This window comes from Salarias fasciatus, chromosome 5, assembly GCF_902148845.1.
Source record: "Salarias fasciatus chromosome 5, fSalaFa1.1, whole genome shotgun sequence".
NCBI lineage: Eukaryota > Metazoa > Chordata > Actinopteri > Blenniiformes > Blenniidae > Salarias > Salarias fasciatus.
The window spans coordinates 16,486,561-16,503,516 of NC_043749.1; the positions used below are offsets into that span (position 1 = coordinate 16,486,561).

General features: G+C 41.1%; 1 protein-coding gene across 2 annotated transcripts in view; it reads right to left on the reverse strand.

Annotated features, from left to right (window-relative positions):
* kif5ab (kinesin family member 5A, b) overlaps window positions 1-16,956 on the reverse strand; it is a 73,149-nt gene that overhangs the window by 55,745 nt on the left and 448 nt on the right. The window lies entirely within an intron of this gene.

Here is a 16,956-nt window from a genome sequence, read left to right on the forward strand (position 1 = left end):
CACATGTGGCTCTTCAGTCCCTCTGTAGTGGCTCCGGGACGCTTTGACAATATGAAACATGAATGAACATTGAACTCTTTGTTATTGTTACACGCCACAGTACTATTCAAAATGATTCGTCACTCTCGGTTCAAAAGAGATTCAAAAAGAGGCACAAGTAAAATTGGGAAAAAACTGCTAAAACCAGAAGAAATGGGGAAAAAAGTGATAGAACGGTTAAAAAAACCCTGAAATGTCTATAATTTGTAAAAGAACATAAATATGGTTGGAAAAAAAAGAGGCAAAACAGTTTAAACAAGTAAAATATCCAAATTGTCAACAAAAAATACTTGAAAACAGGAGCAAAACTGTTAAAATCAAGTACAAAAATAGGTCAAATTTAATAAAATGTTCACTACTCTGAACCCTAACTTCATAAATGCAAAATAAGATATTTTTTTTTTGTATGTGAATCAAAACTATGTATGAACCTTCATAATCTGCATTAGCCTCGTTTTAAAGGTTAAATGTGCTTTGCGGCTCCAGACTAACTTGACTTGGCAGAAAGTCACAAAAATGGCTCTTTTGGCCCTAAAGGTTGCAGATCCTAACAGGATGCACAGAGGAACAAGAAACAGCAGAAGAACACACACCACACTATCTATCTAGTGTATTTCCTTCATGAAAACTGACTACTGTGCAAAATATCTGGAGGAGTTTTTAGTAATTGATTAATTCATGATTTGATTAACAAAGAGTGGGGGAAAGATTGTGCTGTTTATGGCTGCATCTGCATTACAAATTCAGACTTCATTGCTGTAAAGCCCCGATGTGTTTCATGATTTGCTTCTCCAACATGTCAAGCTCCAGCACTCCATCCAACCTGAGCACGGACAAATGAACACAGACGCAATACCTTTTGACTACTGCAGATCGTCGTTACAGTCGAAAGCACAAGAAACCCCCACACGAATACTCAAGAAGTTGTTCTTAATTGGAGGTTCACCTTGCAAAATGCTGGCAGGCTAAAAGTGCCATCAGAGAGGTGTGCTTATTGGTGCATGTGCATGTCTTACTATCACCATGTTTCGCACTGGGTCCGCTGAGCTAATTTTTGAAGACTCTGACTCATCAATTTGACAAATTTCACATCAATAGCTGACTGACCTAGTATCAAATCACGGGAGACATGCCGCTTTCACCCTAATTTCAACAAGGACTGGCTGTATCCCAGCCAACGGTAAATGTGAGTAAAGTGAATCTGAAAGTGGATTGATGGATGAGTGAATGGTTAGATAGATGAATGGCGACTGCTGAATGAGGATGAATGTGACTGGATTTGTTAGAACACTTGACAGTGCATTTATTCAGTGTTGCGTTTTCAATCCCCTGGTTTATCTCAGTGAAAAAAAAAATAAAATAAAAATAAAAAATGAAAGCATCTGCTTGCAGCTCCCTCCGGTGTTTCCATACACACAGACAGGACTGCAGCTTGGAGAACAGAGGATGCAATTAAAATCTAAAAGCACTCGCTGAATAAAACAGCATTTAAAAACAACCGTTTGGAGTAAATTTTGAGAATGGCGCATAGATGGCTTATCTTTAGATTGGAAAGAAACTCAATATTCAACTCAACACCACAAAAATGTGTTTGGCTTCTACTGCCTGACAACAAATTGAGCCACTCCCCAGAACCGCGGCAGAGGAAAAGCTATTGAGTGGGAACATTAAACCAACATCCTCCCACTTTAACTTTAAACAAAATCATTTTCTGGTGACAATGTGCAGAGACAGTTTTGTGGGATTCATTGTATTTTTGTTTATTTTTTTTTGGTTCGCCATTCCACTCCTCTAATATGCTGAACTGTTTGGCTGTTGTTTTCAAGTGTCGTAATCACAGCTGCAGGTACAAACAAGCTCCCCCACCAGAACTGATTAGAGCGGCCTCTGTTCCCAGTGAGCCATTTGTAATGCTACACAACATGCAAACCATGCTAAATACCAGACGGAGAAGGGAGAGGGGGAGGGGGCCGGAAGAGGGAGGAATCACGATGTGGTCTTCATCGGGGTGAATGAAATGACTCAGTTATATAAGCTGGATGAGAAAAAAAAAAAAAACATCTCTTTGCCAATCATTTGTTCTGCTGACTCCACTGTTGAATCACTAATCTGCTCCTGCACTGTATAAATATGATAATAGCATGCATGTACTAAGCATTCTGTGTAAGCCTTCTATCTGCATGTTTATCTCGGTGTGGAGCCTGTTGGCCAGGCCAGGTATAGACTCACTCGCTTGTTTGTCTGCTTGTATAATTTACCAGATGTCATCTCAATTATGTGAGTGGACACTGATGCTGAATGCAGACGAAAGGCAAAGTGTGCAGAAATTTCACAGTGTGCACGCACATAAGTATGTATGTGCGTTTGAGACTACGCGCAAATACTGCATGTCCAATTATGTTTGTACACGTGGACATTGCTCATGGCCCTCAGCTTTGTGTCCTCAGTCAAACACCCACATGGGCCGTCCAGCCTGCAATCTGCTGCCGTCTGCCGAGAGACAAAGAGGCAGCGGGCCGCAGGGAGGGAGAAACAGACCAAGACGTGAACAAAGAGGAGCGCGAAAAGAGACACGGAGCGGGAGAATTAAAAACTGCAATAAGAAAACAGACACTGTGGCAGTCACTGGTGGTGGGAAAAGACCAGCCAGTCGGGCTCGACTCCGAGCTGAAAAGAAACAATCCAAGGAGCAGAAAGAGCAGTGAGGGCGAAATTAAAATACATATTCAGTTCAAATGGTCACATTAAACATAGTGCCAAAAAAATATAATTATGAATTGAAATGAGATTTAAGAAAGAGAGCGATGAAGGCTGCAGCTGAATTTAGATAGATATTTAATGTTCGACAGCAAAGTCGCAAGGGACTGCAGAGTTTCTCCACTAACCTGGCAGGGGTTTCAAACATTCAAACACATACTGAACCTGCTCAAGCAGAAATCACTGTGGGGATGGCGTCTGCACCCAACCCCCTTATAAAGATATACACACCTCAATATGTAAACGTATCTTTAGGATCATTTTTCTCTTTTTGTTTCACAGTGTGTAAGAGCTGACCCATTATCACTGGTGCGAACGATGATGAACTTATCAAACGAGTCTGGAGTGGGTAGAAGTGAAATAAATTAGAAATTGGGGTGAACATTACTTGCTTTATGTGTCACTTGTTATTCTTTTTGTTGTGGACACAATGTTGATTCAGTTTCATGCACACATGAATGTTGCAGAAAATACACTTCAAAAAACTAATATGATTCAGTGCAACAAGAATTAGTGAAACTCTACATTTTTAAAGGCTGGATGGTCCTAACGATGGGTGTGGGGGGGTGAGGTGGATAGGGGTTGATTATCCAGACTCTTTATTGTATGTTGAATCATCACAATATTAGAAGTTCCTCTCCATATAATACTATTCAGCTCAACATGACTGCAAACCACAACCTCAGAGGTAAACATGTAGTTATATTGAAATCTGTCTGATCATTTCGAGGAAAACTGAGCATCATTCTTCACTATGAGGGCAAAACGTCCCATAGAGGTTACTGACTGGATCACATCAAACTGCAGTGGCCAGCGAGAGGACAACACAGTCTTGACCTCAGTTATTGTGACAATACAATACAATACTTGTGACATTCGGGGGCATGCTGGAGGGTTTATAAATTCAAGAACATGTCTAGTTTTCATTATTTCTAAAGAGAGTATTTAGCGTGTATTAAAAGTGACTGGTGCTTTGTGCAGAACACTTTGTTGTATTTCACAGATTCCCCTCGAGGCAGCCTTGTGGGAGGCGGCGCTCCGCTCGCCGAGGAACAGTCGTCAGAGCAGCATCTAATCATCCCACAAAATCCCAAAGTGTTGTGTTTCAGAGGAGCTAAACAAAGAATATTCCTATTTACTGTGAAGTTCAGTTATTTTTTTGTTTAAGGTATAATGTTTGAGAGAATGATTCTGACTTGAACGAGCGCTATTGTTTTGCTGCTGTATCTTGTTTTACGATCTGCTATATACCAATTTATTACAGGCATTATTGACTGACCGCTGAGAAGTCAATCTGAATTTGTGTCTTTGGTTGCAGAAGACTTATCATCTTGTCACATAGCTGAATTTTCCATCATTAGAAGGGACATACTTTGAATATACAATTAGAAGGCATCTCCTCGTAAACTATGAGTAATATTTAAGTACCCTTTTGCTGGACCAAGTTCTTATCTTTTAAAAATGAAAATACGGTTACTAGTGTCTAAACCCTCTTCTGTGTGGCCATACTTTGTAATGCAGAATAACCCGAGGGCCAGCCGTTGGCTAACTCATTATTCTAAACAATGAGAAAATGTTTCCTAATATCTAACAGGAGCTTTTCGGTTCAAGGAGATGTGCGCTGATTAGCAAAACTGTTTTTCTCAATACTCTTTTCATGACTGTCTTCAATAAAATCCCTCTGAATAAAAGGTGTATGAACATAACCAACCATTTCTGTTTGGACGGTGGTAGCTCCGCACAGGACATTGCTTCAATGCAAGAAACACCATCATGTTAAAAACAGGAATTTCAGCTTGCAATTGTTGATTCTGTTTGTGCTATTAGGCAAAAACACATAACCATGGAGGTCAGAGGGTACAAAAGCTGACCTTAGACCATGATTTACCTTTAAGCCAGTCTTTGGACAAGTCCGAGGTGAACACAGCTGTAAGCAAATAAATTCACCAACTGGAGCCACACTGTGTGGCTTTTGCATATACATGAACACTCGCTTCATTTTAACTCTTTACAAATGAATTCACACACTGATCATCAAGCCTCTCAGGTAAATCTCCTGGTATTTCACAGTGTGTGCACTATTTAAGTCAGGTTTTATATCATTCAGTCGCATTGCTTTACTTGTTATTTAGTTGCTTTATTAACATTTTGCAAATTTTAGAAAACTGAATTCAATTTCTGATAGTGAATGAAGTTTTCTGGGGGTTTTTTTCTTTGTTTTTCTCGCCATGAAAAACACATGCAATCTTCAGAAGCTATTACTGGAGCGTTGATGCAAAGCTTATGAGGCGAGGGCTGTTTCTGAAATCAGATTAGAACAGAATTCGTCTCTGTGTTGCAAATATGACTTCAAAAATGGTCATCAGTTTCTCGTCTGAATGAATTAAATGAATTTGCACACTTAACTAAATAGCTTAATAACAAACACACGCAATTACAGGAAACCTCTGCAGGACGGGTTAAGAAGAGATTGTGGTCACAGTTAAATCAGTCGCCGGATACTAAACCAACACTGACGGCTCGCATGCTGCAGGCAGCACTTCACTGTGTCAAAGTCACATGTTTCATCTCGATCAACCCCCTCCACTTTCCTCAGAGGCTCTTCATCTCTCTAATTACCTCATGCTACACATAAACCTTTGTACATGACAGAAAACATATTACCACCAGCTAGAAAGGATAATGTAGTTCAAAGGTCTAACCGGCGAAACAAAAAAACAAACAAAAAATTCCATTTTCTATAAGAAAACAGCCCCCCTGTAAAAATGGTAACTCTCTGGTGACTGCCAATACTTGCAGCGATGAAACGTTACCTTTCAACACACGCACACATTCAGTATCTATTTGGGGAAGCTTCATTCTCTCCGCAACCTTCCTCTCCATCACGTCTCTCACGCTGAAGCGTCACTCCCACTAAGCACGAGGTACACGGCTGAATATTTTAAAGAAACAACTGGATGAGACGATAATAGGAAGAATGTGCTCGCCTTCCTCCCTTCACTAACACGTCGGTGGGCTGACTGTCAGGCAGATGGCTGCTCATTTTCTTTGCAGTGGTTTGGTGTTGGTGTGTCATCTCGATTGGGGCCAGAGGTGGAAAAGGAGGAGTCCTATTTCCCTTCATCAGAGTCTGAGTGTGCGCGCTCGTGTCTCGGTCTCTGTCACTCTCTGTATCAGTCTCCCCCAGAAACTCATCAAGTCGCTCTTCACACACACAAATGCACATACGAGCGCAGGGAGACTGACAGGAGAGGGGAGTTCGGGTTGCCAGCGTCGGCCTCATCCGTCAAGCTAATCAGGCTTCCAGCCCGATAACGGCATCATTAGCAGTTCTCTCTACAACAGAAAACCCCCCTCGCTCCGCTCGCACAATATTACTAAACATTACTGTATTTCCTAATTCACTCTGTTGACAACTCTAAGCAGAGCCGACTTGCGCAACGTCTCGAGGGCAAAGCAGCTCAGTGCCTCGGATGCAGTGTAAAGTCGGAATGCTGAGGTCCGATGGTGATGCCTTACTTTGAGTTGTCGTGCAGCGAGGTAGTGATTAACACTCTTTGTAGCTGGTTCACCAAATCACTTCGCGGAGGGAACCGCATGTTTACCACCCAGCGTTGCATTGTTAACACTCATCAGATAATTTCACATATTTTCCCTACTTGGAGTTATGAAAGATCCTTACGTAGAAGAGGAGCGATTAGTCCCCCATCAAAGTGAACGACTGCATAATTTATCGAGATGACTGAGAGAAGCAGGAGACAGAGGAGTGGAGAGAAGAGGGGAGGACAGGCTGGGTTTTGTTCACTGAAATTCACACCAGAAAGAAAAACAAAAAAAAGAAAGAAAGGAAAACAGCATCACTATGGAGCAAAGCAGAGTCCACTGGGGAGAGATCTGGAGCACACATTTACATCAAGTGGAGGAGGCAGAGGCAGAAAAATTGAGTGTAAAAAATCACAAACTGTGACAGATGAGCGAAACGATGGCCAGATAATCACAGATGATAAAAGCAATAAAGAGACAAACCAAAAACTACTAATATGATTTCAACAGACCATTAAATATGTAATGATGTGTCTCTATTTATCACATATTAGGACTTCACATACCTAGTACAGACAAATAGATCTGTAGGTTAGGGTAGGGTAAGTTGGATGGATGGATGGATGGATGGATGAATAGATGGTAAAAGATTTCTGTAAAATACTGAAAAAACATCTAAAAAGCTGAAGAATCGCACTACTGAGAGAAAGCTGCAGTTTACTCCTCCTCTTTTTCAATTCTCTTGACAGTCCCACATTTGTCTTCTTGTTTTCACAGGTTGTTGTGTTGATTATTCTGAAAACATACTGTGTTATTTTGTCAGCGTTAATGAGGTAAATGCTGTACCTCTCCTCATCCTCGACGTCAGATTAAACTCACCAACTATGTAATAAAAGATCTATTCTTCTCCAAAGCACTGAAAAAAATGTTATTGAATGAAAAAAAATGTTACATGATAATGGAGCAAGTTCCATCTGATGATGAAAAACAACTGAAATTGTTTTTGAATGAATATTTTGATTAAATCTTGCTTCTTCACGACTTTATTTGAACAACATTCGTCATTCTATTTGTGTTTGACGCTCTAAATGTAACCTTTGATGGACATTGATAAATTAGATATGAGGCTTTTGACACTTCCGCAAGGAAACAAATTAAGTATTTTGATTTCTGCAATAAATAAGAGATTTTATACTGGCATTAATACCTCAAAAATGTATGAAAAATTAAAGTGAACTCAACGCTTTTTATTGTGTTGGAAAAAGCTAAAGCTCGCACAAAGTAGAATCTCAAACATTTCGCCCACAAAGCAAGGCCAAAAGAGGTTTTATTTGGATCAAAAGTGAGGGGAAAGTCAGATTCTGCACAGTGATAAATGGAAAGAGATTGAAAGAGAGGCCAAGGGATGAAAAAAGAAAAGAAACAGTGAGAGGAAGGGAAACACTTCACGAAGACATCACGAAGATGCCTCATCATCTAAGTGACACTTTGACTGTTCCAGTGCTTGCCTGCAATGTCACATTTAATGGGGCCCCAAGCTTTCAGACACTTCCCATTTATTTGTTTTATAGAGTTCTAGAAATCCCTCAGAAAACAGGAGAGAACCTTGAGGATGACACGAGTTATTTAACATGAATTGAGATCAACGACCTCAGATCTTCGATCATGACCCGAGACGATCTCAGAGCCAGCGATCAGCTTTCCTCTCCGTTAAAACGAATATTTGATGAGAGGGTCTTGTGTACTGACTGCCGTTTTTCTTCCTTTCAGCCGGCAGCCATCTGCTTTCAGCTTAACCTGCATATAAATAAATGCAGTCAAAGTTAATTTGCGCACAATGCGACATTACTCCTGATGGCCACTTTGTCTGAGTCGGCATTTTTTCCAGCAAACCAGAGGGAGAAGTCAAAGCATATTAAGCATTTCATATGGACAAATGAAGTTGTTTTTTTTTTTCCAGCATGAAGATCACCTTTAAAAAGCATTATGCCGAAGTGCTAACATAGCTCAGAATGTGTGAAGTAATTTAATCAACACATAGTAACAAGTCCAGATCAGATATCATGTCAATTCATCATGCATTCAGCTTGTTGAATAAAGAACATACTGTTCCATTTTTCACATGAAACCAAATGAATGCTGCTCTCTTCTTGAGCGTAAAACAATACTGAGAGGAAAAACCTTGTAACTGTTCCTCCCCTGACTGTAATTAAATATATCCAGAAATCTCAGAGGCAAAAGCAGTGACAGACGTTAGGCGAGAACTAAAGCTTCAGTGTCCTGATAATACAGCCAACGTATATTTTAACAGCAAAGGAGAGGACATCTCCTTCTCTCTTCCAAAACAGAGGTTTTGTGAGGTCCTGGTTCAGAGTTCAAATTAAATCTAAATCCAAAGCTTTGACACTGCGACTGATCCTTAAAAGCACGAAGGCCAGAGGAAGAAACGAGCAGTAATCCAGCGACGACGCCACCGAGCTGCATGGCGTCTCCAGAGTGAGTCTGTTAATGACCACATGCAGAATGTCATCGGATAATGAAGGGGAAGAATGAAAGAAGATGCGGGCAGTAATGTAACAACGTAAGCAGACATTTCTATCAATTTGTGCATGCTCGAAGCAATTAATAAGCCCAGTGAGGCTGCGGGAATAGTTGAGTTGAAAATGAAGCAACTCCAGAATGAGCAATGATTTAGGTTTGCTGCAAAAAAAAAAATCAACAACACGGCTGAGAGGATTTTCTCTGTAATTCAGCCACAGCTAATAACAGAGCCATGCAGCGAGGTAATTTGGATAGTGGAAAGGCAAATGGTATTAAGACATTGAATGGGAAATAGAATTAATTAGCAACTCTGGGAGATATAAGAAGTAAAAAAAAAAAAAAGCAAAAGAATTGCTTTGTTGTGAATGTTGATGCACCTGCTGGCTGCCACAGAGAAGCAGAACAGAGCTATAGTGACATTTTCTTTTAAAGATAAGCTGCTACACATTCATGGCTGTGAAAGTATTGGGATAATCCTGAAATGTGTGTTTGCACAGATTTCCCAACTCTTTCAAGTCATGTTGTTTGCATTTATTTTCAAATTCTGAAATTGGGATCAATTAGATTAGCCTACATGAAAATAAAATAACAAAACAAAACAAAGGGAAATGCTCTTTTAAGCATTGCTGCTGATCTGGAGTATGCATGCAGGACTAGGACACTATAGCGTCGACGGCCCGGGGGTCTGTGGATGAGCGAACACGTGTGCATGCATGTGCCGTTGGTTTCGCCGCGCTGCCTACAGATGCTGAGGGCAGGCGTGAGGACCGGGCGGCATCCTGGGCAAGACCGTGGGTAATGAGAGGAGGATGGTCCATTAACACTCCCCCGAGCTAAAAGGCCTACTAGTCACAGCCCACTTCTGTCATAAAGGGAGAGGGATGGGAAGGAAATGTGTTGACAAACTGGCACAAGCTTATCTAAGGCTGGCATGCTCGTCCACCGAGTGCAAATAAAGACGAGCCGAAGGAACTGGCAGCTAATATCCCGTTGAGTGTGGCTGGAGACGAAATTGGTGTCCGTATAATGTTAATTTGAAGGAAAAGATGCAAGGGTGAACGTGTAGTTCTTATTGGCAGAGTGCAGAGAGCTTTCAGGCTTTCTGCTTTATATAAAAAAAAGGGCAAGTCAGTGACAAAGATGAGATGGCAAGAATACAAATTTCTTCACTAAATAAATCAAAGTCAATCTCACCAAGTCTAGTTCCTCGTTTATCTTTATAGTCTTAGATAGCTTATTATGACAAAAACTTCCCCAGAAGTTCCTTGATCCCTTAATTTTCTGACATTTGAATGACAGAGGCTTGTCCTCTCTCTCTCTGCGCTGTTAAAACCTGCCAGAAGCTCGTCCTGAAATTAATGAGATGACAGACTGAGCTTCTTCTCTCATCTCTTGCAGAACTGCGGCTGAGTCATGAAGAAACGCATGAAGAAATGAGCGGCGGAGTCATTACGCCGTGAAATGCAGCCAGACCGGGCGAAATACAGGAGAAGCCTGCATTCTGGAGGAGAATGACAGTAAGCTTTCGAGGAAGACAGGAAGGCGATGGGGTCTGATCTCGGGGGAGTAGCCGGCTGAACGCTGACGTCCAACAGGAGGAATGAGCGCAGATCTTGACCCCACACAGCAATCCCATTACGCTGTCTAATTGGATAGGGTGTGTGCACTGCGGTGATAGAATTAGACCACTAAAGTGTGTGCAGAGGAGGGAGAGCAGGGGAGCCCTTAGACCCCCATTTACAATTCTGTTTGGTCTGCAGACAGTTAAAGCTATTGCAGAGAAATATCCTTGAGGAGAAACGGCTCCAGCGGAACTATAAATAACAAAAGGTACGAGACAGGTAGATGGCGTTACGGTGCCCGACATGCCCCGTCAACAGTTTGTTTCCACAGCTGCTTTTCCCACCCTCCCATATTCCATCATGCTGCCTAATCAAGAAAGGGATTGGGAGAGATAAAAGAATCAGTTCTCAGATGAAGAGGGTAAAAGAAAAAAGGAAAGAAAAAAAAAAAAAGAGGCACAGCCCATCAAGAAATGTACTCACAGAGCTTAATGGCTGCTGATGAATGATTGCTTGATTCATAGAACTACATTGCATGCCTATTTTCTGCAGCAGCAGATCATGTGACCCTAATTTATTGTCATAAAACTTGGAAGGGGAAAAAAAGAAGCTTCAGGAGAGAATAACTAGCTCACTTTGAAAGAGCAAAGCTCAAATGGCAACTGGAAGCTGAAGAGCCGAATCCACTCTGCCTCTGTGAACCCGACTCGACGGCTAAGCCTCTATTATTCCCAAAATTGTAAACACGGTGTATTTCTCAGCCGTTAACATGGCAGCGTTTCTGAGGCTTTCATTGACAAATTGTAAACACACAAGGGAACAGCGACCGGTGAAAGGTAATCCATAAAAATATAAATGGTGTGCTGAAAATAGTGAATCAATAGCTGTTTAATGCATACATTTCAATTGGGCTCGCCCACTCTTTTAACTTGTTTCGCATGATCCACAAAAAGGAAAAAGAGCCACACAGATTTTATACATCATGACAAAGCGGCTGGTTTAAAGGTAGAGATCTATAAGTGTTATATCATGTTATACATCAGTGATATAGGGCAGAGCTTCCTGACCTTCTTTTATTCTCGGAATCCCTCGAGATTGCCTCTGATAAAAGCTGTGGACCTGCTCTCTGATCTCTAAATTGCGAAAGTAGGTGAACGTAGTGAGGCTGAAGCTTGGCAGATACACCCACCCTCAACAATATACTGTACGAAAGCGTCATTCCATCCACACTGGTTTTATTCAGTTCAGGGAGGCGCTGGATCTGATCCCAGCCGTCCACAGCTGAAGCCAGGGCACAACCTGAACAGGTCGTCAGTCCATCACCAGGAACACACAAAGAGACAGACCATCACATACAGTCACAATCACACTGTGGGCAGTTTCAGAGTCGCCAAATGAACACATGTCGAGAAGGAGATATAATCAACAGCAGCCTCTTAAGCCTCCTCCAATCTCATTATGATTTCAGCAAATCGAAGTGTGGGATCGTTGTTAATGTGGGACCCAGATACCAGGTTTGGAACCACTAATAACTCGTAGCTGTATTGAGAGACAATGACCTACGGTGGAGGAGATAGTGCAGTGTCAATTCACAGCAGAGATTTCCTCTCTTGCTTGATGAAAATACTTCCAAACTGAGAAGTGTCTCGCAATCTGTGAAAGCAAGTTATGTCATCCTCTTCTTACCCTCTTAAGTTAAACCAAGTGTGCAGCTTAAAATAGCCATGAGGGTTTTTAACAACGGCAGCGAAATGAACCATATATACATTTTTTTTTTTCAAATTAGACAAAGGCAACACAAATGATGCTGATTATCCTCTTGAAGCAGCAGGGAGGATGTGAAGGTCCTGCAGTTTCAGAGTGAAACTAAACAAATCTCAGCATGAAATGACAGCTTTTCTATACACACCGCAAACTCACGAATAATATTATATGCTGCCAGGGGCAAGATGCATGTAGGGTTAGCAATCCATTTTTAATGAAATCGGCCCCAGACAGCATGCATGGCGCAAGCATGTGATATCTATATGTCACCGACAGAGAACGAGAAAGAAAAGAAAAAAAAAAAATCCTATATCTCTCAGCTTCTCAAACTGCCACAAGCATTTATTTATTCATAGAACTGAGAGCGTGAATCATGGTGGCAGGCTTTTTTTTTTTTTTTTTTTGCCTGCCAGAAGATTAGGAGGGACAATCTGGCCCTTGTGACGCTGCATTATTGCAGACAGTGAAATACTACAGACAGCTGTGTCAATCCACTGTGGAGCAACTACAAAAGGCCATGCCTCTGGGCCGTACAGGCTGAGTAATTAGAATATTCACACAGCCACACAGTCCCATGGCGCTCCACCGGTGGTCTTCCATATGATGGAGAAAAAAGGAATGAAGAACAATTTTTTAATGATAAACAGGCCTTTTTGTTCCCCATGAGTCAAGGATGTGGAACGCTGGTGAAGAAATCGACGGGAAAAAAATCAAGAGAAAGTTTTACTGATCATGACAGAAACTAGAACATTGTGAGCTTGATGGTTATCCTGGTTTAACATGTTTATTTTTTTTTTCAAAGAAAATGCATCATTCTGTGTAAATAAGTCGAGACAAACGGGACGTTATTTTAATTTCCGCAATCTTCATTCACAGAAACTGTGAAGCAGTTTGAATAGGATGTTTACGTGTCACAGTTTCCTGGTTTCAATAAGCAGACTCCAGGTATCAAACACTGAAAATCAGACTGAGACCGAAACATGTTGACATATGCAAAAGACGACAGGGTTACTCCAACATTGCAAACACAAACAAGACAAACAAGATGTTAGCGAGCGTGTCAATACCTTCATTTTCTGAAAATGCTTGAAGAAATATGACGTTTCTTCACAGGGATTGTCAATAATAATGTATAATCAATATTAGATGAGTTCATGCCATGCTTTGATGTTTGTTTCGGGTTTTAATTAGTGACTTGAGACTTTCACAGCTATTAAACTACATCTGTCTGCGCTTGCCTGATAAATGACACTATAAAAAAAAACACAATTTTACATCCCGACAGTTCTGTTATTGCTGTGCTGCTCCCATACCACAGAAAAAAAACCCAAAACATCCAAAGCATCCAAAAGTTAATAGAGACCAAAAACACAACACAATCATCAGACAGCCCCCATCAAATGTGGCTTCATGCTTGTTAGAGCTAAATGAGACATGAAAACATTTTTAGACTTCAGTGAAAATGTAACAGACTGTCCCTTGAAGTATGTAACAAACAAGAAGCTTATATTAATGTTCCAATTATTTGATGCATCTGAGGCTAAAATGTTATTATAGAAAATATGAAAAGCATGAATCTTGCAGGAATTTCCTAATTATTTGATGTATATGAGGTTGGATCACAGAGCATCTTGCTGGGATGCAAATATAAACATCCAAAATCCAAAAGATCTGTTACACCTACTGAGAGCAGGACTGTTGAAAGAAGGGTGGATGGACTGAAAATTACTTTGGTCAAAAGCATTAATCATACAAACAGCAACAAAAGAACTAGTAGTGTTAAATTAATAATCCATCTTATAACTATTTAAAATCTTCTGCAGACGGTTCAGATTCAGCCATTTCCAGACGGTTAACTGGCTCTGTTAGTCTGCAGATGAGAGGCTGACAAACCATTTGTGTCTCTTAGAGGGAGAAATGCCCAAATACAACAATTTGAAAATCAGCCAGATCCAGCTGGCCAAAGATCTGGATAGACAAGGTAAAAACATGGCAAATACCTGCTAAAGCAGACAAATATCAGCTAAAGCTCAAGTTAGGATGGGCAAAGGTCATTCCAAAGATGACAAAGTACTTGGAGGGACCTTCCAAAAGCTGACAAACACCTGGCAAAGATCTTGTTGGACCTGGAAACAATCTGTTTAGACCTGGGAAAGTCACACACATACACACACACACACACACACACACACACACACACACACACACACACACACACACACACACACACACACGCACACATTTGGTTGTATACAAACATTAAGATGTGACAGTGTGACCTCAGACAGAGGGATCCTCACTTAAGCCTGTTATAACTTCATCTCCTTTCAGTTCTTCCTCATTCAGTCAGATGGTCTCTCCACACCCTCCTGCTCTCAGACTGCCATTTTACTGTGTTATTTCATCTATTATTTATTATTAAGTCACTACACTTTGAACAAGTACTATAACAGCTACTCTGACTCCAAATGTGCTTTTGTCTATGTAGACACTTTCACATCAAATGGAAATCATTTTCAATTTGCATTAAAATTTATTCAGCAGTGATTGATTGTTCGATGTCGTCTGTGCGTTTTTTTTTCCCCCCCACATAAACAGCCGGATTTCACCAGGTGTTTCTTCATCCCGTACACTCCATCCCCTCCCTCATTCAATCTCTGCATGCCTCTTTCTGCCTCCCACCCAGGTGCAGCCGAACCATCACTCAGCAGCCCCGATCATTCGCTCTGTCAGTTTACAAGTTTGGGTGGGAGTCCACCTCCAGCAGATAAATCTGAGCCCATCAGCACAGCCCTGATGTGGATTTTTTTTTATCAACCAGCAAAATGTAAGCGCTCACTTGTCGCTACAGGGTCCTTGCAGCAGGCCGGCATGTCTGATATTTTAAATCCTAATCCAATCTGACGGCCGCAACATTTCAACTCTCAGGAGACGCATTTTCCCACAACTTCCCCTGTCAGAGAGACAAATATACAACCGAACAAAAATGCACACTTCAAAAGGAAAATACACACTTAATATATTTGTATACCTAAAAGCCTTCTTCATACCTGCCTCCAAAGTAATTACACTCACCAAGATGAGAACGGCGCACGCGATTTTTGTAATCACAATTATCTGAACAGAAACATTATGGAATGTTTGGTAATGCAAGTACTGCAGACATCTGCTTTGAAGGCTCCTGCTGCCAAAAATACTGCTTGACAATAAGAACACGTTCTTCCCATGGCGAACACAGCACTTTTGAATGAGAAATTCTTCTTCATTTCCTCACACAGATTGAAACGCCTTCATTTTCCTCCATTCAGCACAAAACAGCCTGAATGGAACACATGCAGAGATATCAATCACTTTTACCAAAGGTTTTTGTGAAATTCAAAACTGAAACAAGAGTTTAAATTCTTATTTCTTGTGTTAAGAAGCTTGGGGATTTTTGAAGACGTTCCACCAGGAGAAACACCTTCAAAAAGCCCAGGAATAAATAAGTGCATTTCTTTTTAAATATGTGCTAGATACGCTTAAGTACATTAGCCAAGAACGAAGCCAGGAATTATTGATTTTAAGGTGTTGCAACCACAACCTGCCATCAAAATAATGGGATAATGAGTGTTCATTCAGTGGGAGACATCCAGCTGCTACAACAGAGATATTCCTGGGGATATCCACCCCATCCACGCTGTCTTGCATTTTAATGTGCGTGGGACAACAGAGTAACCGACAGGGATTTTCGGCTGTCTCCATCATCACTTGAAATCGACCCTCGGGCCAAATGGGTGTGGATTTCTTTCTCTCACTTCTCGGTGTCTCTGCATGCATGTCAGTGTGCATCTATGCTAAATCAGCTGGAGACCAAAGAGCTGTATTATGAGTGTGAAATAAATGTGCATATTTCAGCATGCATATCATTTCCTGCAAGTATACATAGTGTGTACAACGCACTGTAATCGTACATCTCTGTGTGTGTATGTGTGTGTGTCATCCTTGGCCCAGATGTGCTTAACACCCAAGCAACATGAACATTTGCATCTAGAGCACTCTAATCCTGGCCCTGCATGATAGTAATTTGGCTAAAATGCCTCTGGTGGACGGATCATGGTTGCACTGTTAACCTCAGCCGCAGGTAAGTATCCATCAAACAGACAAATGTTCTACAGAATGATTGATTTTCATTGCTTCTCAGTTGCAATGACAGTAATCACTGGCTTCTCTTCTGTTTGCACTGAGACAAAGCCAAAAATCCATTTACTGAACAGAAACAACCCACAGAGCATAATTATGATTCTCATTAGATCTGCACCACCTGATTATTCTCCAGCGCATTAAAAAGCTGACTGCAAGATACATCAACAAGCAGATCAATCAGTCCTGCATAATGATATGAGACAGAAAACAACAAAATCCTGCAGATCAATACCAGAAACGGGCTCAATTAATGAAGCAGTGAGGGGTTATAGAGGTGGGGTCTGAATGCATATTTGGAAATATTGATTTCCCCCCCCCTCCTTTTACATCATAATGCTGGGAGATTCATAATGAAGGGAGATTATGTTGACAACAAAAAAGATTGACAATGAATGGTTGTTCATGTTGATCTTGTGCTAGTCCAATGATGGATTTTGGGAAGCCTCGCTGCCCTTTGATAGCAGCAGCAGCAACAGCAAGCACACACCTGAATTATGCATCGCGCTAATCCCAGTATCGATAATATTGACAGAGGCTATACTTAGTTTGATCCCTGTCAGAAGCCTTT